At 36.2% G+C, this 11,755-nt stretch overlaps 1 pseudogene; it reads left to right on the forward strand.

The window, feature by feature from the left end:
• LOC128567979 (ankyrin repeat domain-containing protein 12-like) overlaps positions 1 to 11,284 on the forward strand; it is a 99,539-nt pseudogene extending 88,255 nt beyond the window's left edge.
• The last annotated feature ends 471 nt before the right edge of the window (positions 11,285 to 11,755 follow it).

The raw sequence follows: 11,755 nt of genomic DNA on the forward strand, positions 1-11,755 counted from the left end.
TTATTGCCTTATTGAACAAAATGTTTGTTAATGTACTTTAACTGATTAAGAAATGATGCTAAATTATTAAACATGAATAAAGAAGCCATGGAATGAAAGTTCTGGCAGTGATTACTGACTGCAAGAGAGATGTCTAAATAACTGGTAAATATTGTCAAATTGACTATAAATATTAGATGTTACATTAAAAGGGAAAAGTGAAAAAAGTAATAACCTGGAATTTAAATACCAAATGACACTAACAACATTTGAAGAGAGGTGACAAGTATAGTAAAGTCATCTTTCAAATTGGGAGGTTATATGACAATGATTTTTCTGTGATAGTTGAAAAAATACCAATTAAAAAATGCTTTCAGAAACAAAAAAGGCAAACATTTTGTTAACATTAGATAAAAAATTAAATCCAAAAAATATTCCATGGCAAAAAGAGGATGATTTTATGATAATAAAGGTGATATAATACAAAACAAAGATAAAATTTTATTGTCATCAGATAACACTGTCAAAATATGTAGAGCAAAATTTGTTAGAAATGTAAGGCAAAATCGACAAACACAATACTAATTGAAAACTTTTAATGGATTTTCTAGCATATTTAATTCCTTATTAAACAGAAAGTCTCAAAATTGCAGACGTTACCAGCATAACCATTAGTACTTATGGTATGAAGCCAGAGTTTTGCCGTATTCAGTAAAAGCACATAGTTGTCATAAATTAATTAAGTAGGAATGAAAATGTACTGAGAAAATCAGGAGGAAGAAGTAAGAACAGATCAAAAGAGAAAAGCAAGATGTTAATAAAGAGTAAACATTAATGATTTAGAAAAAAAATTTTCTAATATTTCTAAACAAAACAGCAGAATGAAACCTCGAATCGCTTGTCTGACAAGATTGAATAGACAGATGGCGAGCATATCTGATCAAGGAAAAAAGAATACAAATTCACAAACATCATTAGAGAGTAAGAAAATTGATAAAGCCACAAAATGTAAAATATTTCTTCAGACTTTAGCAGAATATTGTATGTAGATCTTACCTAAAAAAATTAAAACGTGGTGGCTCATGCTGTGATCCCAGCACTTTGGGAGGCTGACGCAGAAGGAAGACTTAAGGTGGGAGGCCGACAGAGAAGGATCACTTGAAGCCAAGAGATCAAGACCAGTCCGGGCAACATAGCACAAAAAATAAAAAAGTTAGCCAAATATGGTATACAACTACTCACTATGTTGAGGCAGGAGGATCACTTAAGCCCAGGAATTTGGAGTTGCAGTGAACTGTGATTATGCCACTGAACTTCAGCCTGGGTGACAGAGTGAGACCCTGTCTTGAAAGAAAAAAAAAAAAAAAACTGAAGTGGTACACAAAGAATAAGCAGACAGAAGGAGACAGAAAGGAGAAAGATTTAGAAGACACGGGAGCAAAGATAGTCAAGTTGCCATGCTCTTCTGACTTGTCTAAAGTTATTTAGGCTAGAAAAACCCTGATACTGAACTCTGAGAAAGGAGGGCCACAAGTAGAAAACTATAGAACAGTTTCCATTTTAATACCACACCTAACATACAGCAATGCTCAATGAAAACAGTGCTATCAAATTGGTAAAGATATTTTTCAAATAGTATTCAGATGTCAGTGACTTTGCAATGAAGCTGGCATCATATCCAGTTGTTGAAAGTGCTTTCTGAAAACAGTTTGTTAGTGTGAAAAATTCATAAAGACATAACCAGAAGTACTAACTACATACACACACGTAGATGTTTTTATATATATGTGTGTGTATATATCAACAGATCTGTTAACATAATAGTGCTTATTAATGCAAAAAAATTAGAATAACCTAAATGCCCAAATGGGCAGAGAAGTAATTTTTTTTTTTTTGAGAAATAATTTTAAAAGCATATGTATGGGCCAGGTATAGTGGTTCATGCCTGTAATCCTAGCATTCTGGGAGGCTGAGATGGGAAGATGCCTTGAGCTCAGCAGTTCAAGACCATCCTGAACAAGAGCATCATCTCTACTAAAAATAGAAACTATGGCTTGGCACCCATAGGTCAGTGGTTAGGGCGCCAGCCACATACACCTTGGCTGGTGGATTCAAACCTGGCCCAGACCTGCTAAACAACAATAATAACTGCAACAAAAAGATAGCTGGACATTGTGGCGGGTGCCTGTAGTCCCAGCTTCTTGGGAGGCTGAGGCAAGAGAATAATGTAAGCCCAAGAGTTTGAGGTTGCTGTGAACTGTGACACCACGGTACTCTACCTGAGGGTGACATAGTGAGACTCTGTCTCAAAAAAAAAAAAAGAAAGAAAGAAAGAAAAAATTAGGCATTGTGGTGTTTACCTATAGTCTCAGCTACTCAGGAGGTTGAGGCAAGAGGATCACTTACACCCATTAGTTTGAAGTTGCTATGAGCTAGGCTGACACCACAGCACTCCAGCCTGGACAACTGAGTGAGCATGTGTCTCAGAAAAATAAAAAGGCATATCTATGTTGTATAGCCATTGTGTTTATAAATTTTTCTGATGGTATGGTACCTTTGTACTGTGTATACCAAAATATAAGGTAATCTACATATCCCCAGTAAGAATTTAAAAATAGGAAAGGTTTTGTGACCTAGTTGAATAAATAAACTATATAGGGATATAGATAAAACAGATCTCTATTCAAAGTATTAGTTTAAATATACACATTTGAAATTACATACATATTAATTTAGAAATAATGTTTTTTCCCCTCTTCACTTATAAAATGGTTATTTGTCATTGTGGAGTGTTTTTGAGATGGGGTCTCACTAGGTTGCCCAGGCTGTCCTCCAACTCTTGGGCCGGAAGGATCTTTCTGCCTCTAATGCCATCTAAGTAGCTGATACTACAAGGTCCATTCCAGCACACTGGGGATAACATTTTTTAAAAGTTTGTATATATTTTGACTTCCTTGTTTTCATCATCACCAGAACCACCGTTTAGCCATCTAACAGTTTTCCATCTTAACATCCATGTATTCTCTTTTCTATATACAGCCCTTTTGAATCCAAGTATTGAGGCTACTATGGGAAAATTATCCAAATTATAATTACCCACTTACTATTTGTATTCTTCATAACGTAACCACTCATACTCCTGGTTTTTAAAATCTCCATATTTTTATGAAAACATTCAAATGTGCCAAAGTTCAAGGAATTATAAGTGGAACCCTTGTACCCATCAAGTACATTTAACAGTTGTTAACTTTTTGCTCTTTTTCCTACATGAATCCATCTTATTTTTTGGTGCATTTTATAAGAAGTTATAAATGTCCCTAAACACTTTTGGATGCATTGTATTAACCAGAATTCAATATTTATAATTCTTTTTTGTAGTATTTGCAGTTTTGAAATTTATATACATATATATATATATTTTGATACAGAGTTTCACTATGTTGCCCTTGGTAGAGTACTGTGGCATCATAGCTCACAACAATCTCAAACTCTAGGCTCAAGTGATTCTCTTGCTTCAGTCTCCCAAGTAGCTAAGACTATGGGCACTGGCCATAATGCCCGGCTGTTTTTAGAGATGGGATCTTGCTCTGGCTCAGGCTGGTTTTGAACCTGTGAAGTCAGGCATTCCAACTGCCTTGGCCTCCCAGAGTGTACGATTACAGGCATGAACCACCTTGCCCAGCCCCCCTAATTCTTTTTTTTTTTTTTTTTTTCTGTAGAGACAGAGTCTCACTGTACTGCCCTGGGGTAGAGTGCCGTGGCGTCACACGGCTCACAGCAACCTCTAACTCTTGGGCTTCCGCGATTCTCTTGCCTCAGCCTCCCGAGCAGCTGGGACTACAGGCCCCTGCCACAACGCCCGGCTATTTTTTTGTTGCAGTTTGGCCGGGGCTGGGTTTGAACCCGCCACCCTCGGCATATGGTGTCAGCGCCCTACTCACTGAGCCACAGGCACCGCCCCCCATAATTCTTAAATATGACATTCTATGAGTTTTATTAAAGGGCTAGACCTGTATAATCCAACCTCATCAAGATACAGAATATCTCCATCACTCCAGAGAGTGCCTTCATGCCTCTTTCTAGTCAATTCCGGCCCCTACTACTGATTATATTTTACACTAGTATAGTAGGATGATGTGGTTAGGGCGCCAGCCACATATACCTTGGCTGGTGAGTTCAAACCCAGCCCAGGCCTGCTAAACAACAGGCCTGATGATGATGTATCCTAATCATCCTACTATGACCAGTGTAAAATACTGGTTTTAAAGCCAAGATATTTATATGGCTTTCTCATATCAAAAGTGAGGGGAATAACCAGTATTTCTCTAGTAGATAATTGTAGTGGCACATAGACTGTATGGTCAGTATCAGCATTATCAAAGGAGGGAGAAAGGCTCATGGTATGCCTCTAGGTGTGATCCTGAGAAGGATATGACATCTCACTTTGTGTTATTCCAGCTGAGAGTAAATAATCATGAGGAGTTTTTTTTTTTTAAATCAAATGTCATGAAAGATTAAGAAATGGTCATGTCTTGAGAGACAAGTAAAGCTGGTAGAAATGTTTAAGACTGTCTAAAGAGTGGGCGGCACCTGTGGCTCAGTGAGTAGGGTGCCGGCCCCATATACCGAGGGTGGCTGGTTTAAACCTCGCTCCGGGCAAACTGCAACAAAAAAATAGCCAGGCATTGTGGCGAGCGCCTGTGGTCCCAGCTACTCGGGAGGCTGAGGCAAGAGAATTGCCTAAGCCCAGGAGTTGGAGGTTGCTGTGAGCTGTGACGCCACAGCACTCTACCCAGGGCGATAGAGTGAGACTCTGTCTCAAAAAAAAAAAAAAAGACTATCTAAAGAGATAATAAAAGTATTATTATCTGCTTCTGGACTGGATCCTGTACTGGAAGGGAGAAATGATTATAAAGGCCATTATTAGATCATTTAACAAGGAATATACACAGTAGATTAGTGTAAATTTCAATGTAAATGTAAATTTATGAAATTGACAGTTGTACCATGGTAACAGAAGAGTGTATCCTTGTGTCTTAGGAAATACTTATTAGACAATGCTGAAGTATACTTCAGGTTATAGGACCATACTACATGTAATTTATCCTCGTATACTTCAGGAAAAAATGTATATATACACATGTGTATTATCTATAGAGAGAAAGCTTATTATAACAAGGAGGTTAAACATTAGCAATGAGCAACTCTGGATAACAGATATATAGATGTTAGTATTGTTTATTTTTCTTACTTTTTCTGCATCAGTAGCCTGTGGTCCCAGCTACACCAGAGGCTGAGATGGGAGGATTGCTTGAGCTCAGGAGTTAGCAGCTGCTGTGAACTATTGTCATGCACTGTACTTGAGCCTGAGCAATAGAGCAAGGTCTTGTCTCCCAAAAAAGAAAAATCATAACCTGCAAACTAGTAGTGGTTATTACTATTGTCTTAAGTCATTGCTTTTAGATATTTTCAGTAAACAGAGCAAGAAAATTTTATGTATTTGTATATATTATTTATCTCATCAGAAGTTAATTTCAAACACACAAAAAGTTAGAAAAATAATTAATACCTCTTTCCCTGAAAATAAGACATCCTCCGAAAATAAGACCTACTTACAGGAAAGATAATATGTCCCCTGAAAATAAGACCTACCGCATCTTTGGGAGCACACCTTAAAATAAGACACTGTCTTATTTTCGGGAAAACGGGGTACTAACCTCTATGTATCCTTTACCCAGATTTCCGTATTGTTAACATTTAACCTCCTTGCTTTTTTGTTTTTAATTTTTTTGTAGAAACGAGGTCTTGCTATGTTATATAGGCTGATCTCAAACTGCTGGCCTCAAGTAATCCTCCTGCCTTGGTTTTCCAAAACAGTAGTTGTGAGCGATTGCACCCAGAGAGATAATGATCTTAAAATGTTTTCTACTAAAACTATGGCTTCTTAGAAGGTGATGATTCCAAGTCTGGGGCAGGAAATATATAAAATGAGCTTGGAATATTTATCATTCCAGATTTCAGTGAAGCTATCAAAGACTAATATGAATTCTTGTCAGAAGGCCTTAGGATACAATTTTAAGCTGTTTTATCTTGGTCAAAGATGGGACAGTGTAGGCTTTGATAAGATATAAATTAACATGGTTTAAAACCCCTCAAAAATGTTTGAATTCATCAGCTTATAATGATAATTTTTAAAATTAATTTATCCTTATCCAAGGATGATAACCAGTTCGTTATCTTAAAAATTAGGCAGATGGCCAGCCATAATGGGATGTGCGGTAGTCTCAGCTACTCGAGAGGCTGAGGCAGGAAGATCCCTTGAGTCTGGGATTGTGAGGCCAGCCTGGGCAACATAATGAGAATTGTTTCTTAAAAAAAAATTAATCATATGAAGAAAACAATCATTTATCTTACCTTTCTGATATGAACTCTGTGCCAGTGTTTTATCTCATCATAGGTAAGGGGAGGTGTAATCCAGCTTAAAAAAGTTTAAAAAGTTAAAATATGACCTTTTTGTAATCCCTAATTAGTTAATATATCTAAACATTGAACATCGATAGTTGCTAATACTAAATAGAGAGAAAGAAAACATTACATGCCCCCTGATGAAATAACTTAGTATACTCTAGACTATGGCCTTGTCAAAGGAATCAAACCTTTGTCTGGTCAGTCCTCAGGATCCAGCTGCCAGTTTGTAGGAAATGCCAAGGTCAAAGGAGCAAAGTCTTGAACTACACCAAGAATATTCAGTGAGCAAAATTTAGATTGTGGGAAACCCAAACAGCTTTGATTCTTTGACAGATACATTGTGTAGGAAACAAAAAGGAAGAAAACCTGTAGCAAAAAATAAAAATTATTTTAAAAGTCATTTCAAACTTTTAAAAAATGAGAAAGACTAAAAAATTAAACATGTATTTAATAGGTGATTTATTCTCAAAACTCAGGGTATGGCACATAAAAGATCCAGGATATTGGTAAACTTTTTTTAAGTACTAAGAAATTCTTAAGATTATATGTTAAGGGGAAAGCCTGTGATATATTCCATGATTTTGACAAGGGATAATTAATAGTCAGGGTTTCCACTAAACTATCATCCAACCGAAGTGGGAGTAAGAATAGGAAGACTAGAGTGCAAGTGGGGAAGGAATAGAGAAAATACATTATTGGTAATGGGTTGCCATTAATATTTGAAGGAAGTAAATGTTAATGAATGGAACTAAAACTAGGCAAATTGTGAAGGTGGCAAATTTACTTTCAATGTCTATTTTCACTTGGTAGTAAAAATGTAAACTCCTTAAATGTTTCATATGTAAACATTGTTCATCAAATGGTCTCAACTACTGAGTTGAGACTGGCATTTGGGGATTATGCCGGGCCTCTTTATTCACCCATAAATCCAAGGAATAGCTGAATCTATAAGCTCAGTTCATCGTTAGGACTGGGAAGTGTGAGACCTGGAACTAGAGAATGAGGAGCTGCTTCCTGTTGCCTCAGCTGCTTATTTGCAGCCACAGGGGTGAAAGCACTTTGCTGTCCACCCCTTGCAGGGGAGCTGCTATTTGGGCTACTTCTGCATTCGGTTGCAATGAGCTAACAACCCTCCAAAGTTACCTAGAATGTGAGAGAATGATCAGTTTGAACAAACAGAATGTTAATGCAGCTACATAAAACTATTAGAGGAAATACAATTTCAATACAACTTCAATAACAAAAAAAAAATGGGCATTAAATTAAAATTTAAGTACAGCTCAAAAAGACTTTCTGGAGATTAAAAAACTTGAGTATACAACCAAATAACTCAGTAGATGAAGTAAGGAATGAATAGTCACTTAGACTTAAATGTTTAGACTGGAGACTTTAGTTATTAGCCTGGAAAATCTTTACAACATAGAGCAAAAAATAGAAGGAGCGTCATGAAAGAAAATACAAACAGTTTAGGGAATAGATCCAGGAGACCTAGTAGAGCTAACATGTGAATAATAGATTTCTATAGGAATTTTAAAGGGAGAGAAAGAAATAGAGAATAAGCAACAATTATATTAAGAATAGAAGAAAACTTTTCTGAGCTGACAAAACCCTGAATCTATGTGAAACTCACTGAGCTCCAGGTGGATTGGTTAAAAACAGACATACAAACCCCATACAAAGGCATATATTGATTAAATTCCTCGGCACTGAATATACATAGAAATAGGAATAGGTTACCTACAAAGAAATACTGCCAGATAGGCAATGCATTTCTAATTTGTAATAGTGAAAGAACAGACTGCTACGAGAAAAGAACTTAAAAATATTGTACCTAACCAAGGTGGTATTTATCCTGGTATGTGTATTTCTTACACTTTTAGAGAGGAAATAATGAAACAATAAATCAACAACTTAAAGTGGGAAGAGTTTAAAAGGGTGGTAAATAAAATTGTTAACCATCTTTTCATAAACTAGTCTGGCAAACAAAATAAGAGCCTTTATTCATTTTAAAGATACGTCCTGAAATATTTATGGGTGAAATGATAGGGTATGAATGAGGTCTTCAGAATGATACAGGAATGGGTGAATGGAGAAGTTTGATGTGGTCAAAGTTTGATGCTTATTGGAGCTGAGACAGAATGTTTCTATAATACTCTATTTTTGTGTTAAGTGCAAAATTTGCCGTCATAAACATTCTTAATAATACTCATTCTCACTTCTGGGAATATCTTGTTTATTACTCACTCTTCAGAGGCAAAAAAAAAAAAAAAAAACACCACAAAACCATTACTAGGGGATTGGTTGAATAAATCAAGGCATATATAACCACACTGTGGACTATTACATAGCCATGAAAAAGAGTGCTTGGATTTGCAGTTACTTGAAAATTTGATAAGACATTGTTGAGTTAGAAAAATCAAAATGAATATTTCTATCTCATTGTCATAAAATGAACAGTGTTTTTAAAACCTACATGACATATTTGTGTATATATATATATATTTGTTTAAAATTTTATAAGCATGGAGCAATATCTGGAAGAATGTGTACCAGACTCCTAATGAGGCATGAGTTTAGGGGCTAGTAGCAGGGGAGGTGCTGATAGGGGTGGAAGGAAAGGAGGTTGAATAAGAGCTGGACACAATTATGTGTTAATATTGTTGTACACATAAATATATAAGACTCAACAGAATCTTCTCTTGTCCTGCATTCTTGTTTATCTAGTCCTGTTTACAACAAAGCTTCTTAAGGTATGTTGACGGACTCTCTTCCATGAAATCTCTTTTTATTAAGATCACACATGATCTCACTGCCATATCTTTTTTTTTTTTGTTACCACAGGATTATTTATTTATTTATTTATTTATTTATTTATTTTTATTGTTGGGGATTCATTGAGGGTACAATAAGCCAGGTTACACTGATTGCAATTGTTAGGTAAAGTCCCTCTTGCAATCATGTCTTGCCCCCATAAAGTGTGACACACACTAAGGCCCCACCCCCCTCCCTCAAGATCTTTTAACTGTATTTTAGTCCTTGTCCTTTGAAACTCTGTATAGAATTTGATAATGACCATGTTCCTCCTCAAATTCTCTTGCCTTTGTTTCTGGGACATAATTCTCTTTGGCTTTCATTCAGCTTCCCAGACTGTTCATTCTCCATTTCCTTATGGACTCTTCCTATTTTCTTCATTTCCTTCCCATATACCCTTGTGTTAGTTTTCCCAAAGGTTTTACTCTATGAACCTTCTTTTTATGCTACATATTCTCCCAAATAAATGCCACTCATACTTTTAACTATAATTCATATGATGAGGACTTTGAGAAATATCTCAGACCTTTCTCTTAAGTTTCAACTTATATATTTGACTACCCTGTGGATATTACTGCCACTTAGATTTCCTCACAGAAATCTCAAAAAAATCATGCCCAAATGGAACTTCCCCCATTTACATTTGTCATCTTATTTTTCCTTTGTTTGTTTTGTTTGTTTTGAGATACTCTCAAGCTATCGTTCTGGGTAGAGAGTTGTCTCACAGCTCATAGCAACCTCAAACTCTTGGGCTTAAGTGGTTCTCTTGCCTCAATTTCCTAGGTACCTGGGACCACAGGCACCCACCACAACGTCCAGCTATTTTTTGGTTGCTGTCGTCATTGTTGTTTTAGCTGGGCCAGCCCAAGCTCGAACCTGCCAGTCTTGGTGTGTGTGGCCAGCGTCCTACGTACTGAGCTATGGGTACTGCCCATCTTATTTTTCTTAATGGTAACTTGATACATCTGTATACTATATGTCATATAGCTGGGAGTCATCGTAAACTCTTCCTTTTTCTTCCACTCAACTATTCATTAACTATTTTTGAGTACTCGTTTTGTGAGATGTTGTTTAAGTACTGGGAAGAGAGCTGGTATTAATATGATCATTCATTAATCCCCAGGTGGCTACTTTCAAAATGTTCCTGTATTAGCTAAAAGTCCTTTGCACGTCTTTGTGCTGTGTAGAATTAAGATTATAATAGCTATTCTCCAAAAGAGGAGGGATAGAAAAAAAAGAGAAAGAAAAAAAAAAAAACAGATAACAATAGCTGAAATTGCATCGCCTCCTATGAGAAAGTAAGATAATACAGTTTCAAAAGTAGAAAGGTTTTTGTTTTTGTTGTTTTGTTTTTGAGACAGTCTTAAGTTGTCGCCCTGGGTAGAATACTGTGGTGTCACAGCTCATAGCAATCTCAAACTCTCAGGCTCAAGCAATTCTCTTGCCTCAGTCTCCCAAGTAGCTGGGCCTACAGGCGCCAACCACAACGCCCCAGCTATTTTTTGTTATTGCAGTTGTCGTTGTTTAGCTGGCCTGGCCTGGGTATATGTGCTTGTCGCCCTACCCACTGAGCTACGGGTGCGGAAAAGTAGTAAGTTTTTTATATGGTATGTTAATTTTATTTATTATGGCTACAAAGTCTTTAATTTTGGTCCCTTGAGAAAATTATAGCTGCAAAAAGCATCTTTTGTTATAAACTTCCTATATAAACTTTCCATTTGTTGTAACAAATTTTCCCACAAAAGAAGAAAGCTATCTTATTTGAACTTAAAAGTTTAAGTAGAGCAGAACACATCTAAAACCTTCTTGATTTTCACTGATCTTGATTGTGCCATGTCTTCATCAGCTATGTATTGATTTTTCAGAATATTTATTTTCCACATGGTGAATGTGCCTGAATTATTGCTTGATCCAAGTTCCTCAAGAAATGATGCAAAAATCATCAGTAAGTATCATACAAAGATTTTGAAGTTACTGAAAAAGACTGATGAAGATACCTGAAATTTACTACTTAATTTACATGAGGTCCTTGTTAGACTTAGCTTTACCAGCTTCATCCAGTCTAAATTCAGAATATAATATTTAATGAAGAATTAACTGTCCATAGATGCTTCTGTTTGTGAAGTCTGATAACATTGTTATTAATCTGATACAGCATGTCATCCATGTGACAGATGCACTTTAAGTGTAAAGATAGAGAATAACTAAAACTATGAATTTCAGAACTTAATAAACTTGGAGTAGATAAAAGTGGTTCAATTAAGCATTGTGATTTATGCCAGTGCCACTTAAGAGTAGCTGTTCCAAAAATTGTTAACAGTCCTTCAGATGAGGAATTTGTGTTAGAATGTAAATCAAATCAATGCGCTGCTTTCTTTCATCAAAGAGGATGACATAGTATGGGTAAATATCAGCTGACATAAACAGTGTGCTTGGGGCCATAATTGATTTCTACTTTGGTACAAGCTCCTGATTTTATTACCAGTCAGTAATGGAC

Source organism: Nycticebus coucang, chromosome 16 (genome assembly GCF_027406575.1).
Source record: "Nycticebus coucang isolate mNycCou1 chromosome 16, mNycCou1.pri, whole genome shotgun sequence".
NCBI classification, from domain to species: Eukaryota; Metazoa; Chordata; class Mammalia; order Primates; family Lorisidae; genus Nycticebus; species Nycticebus coucang.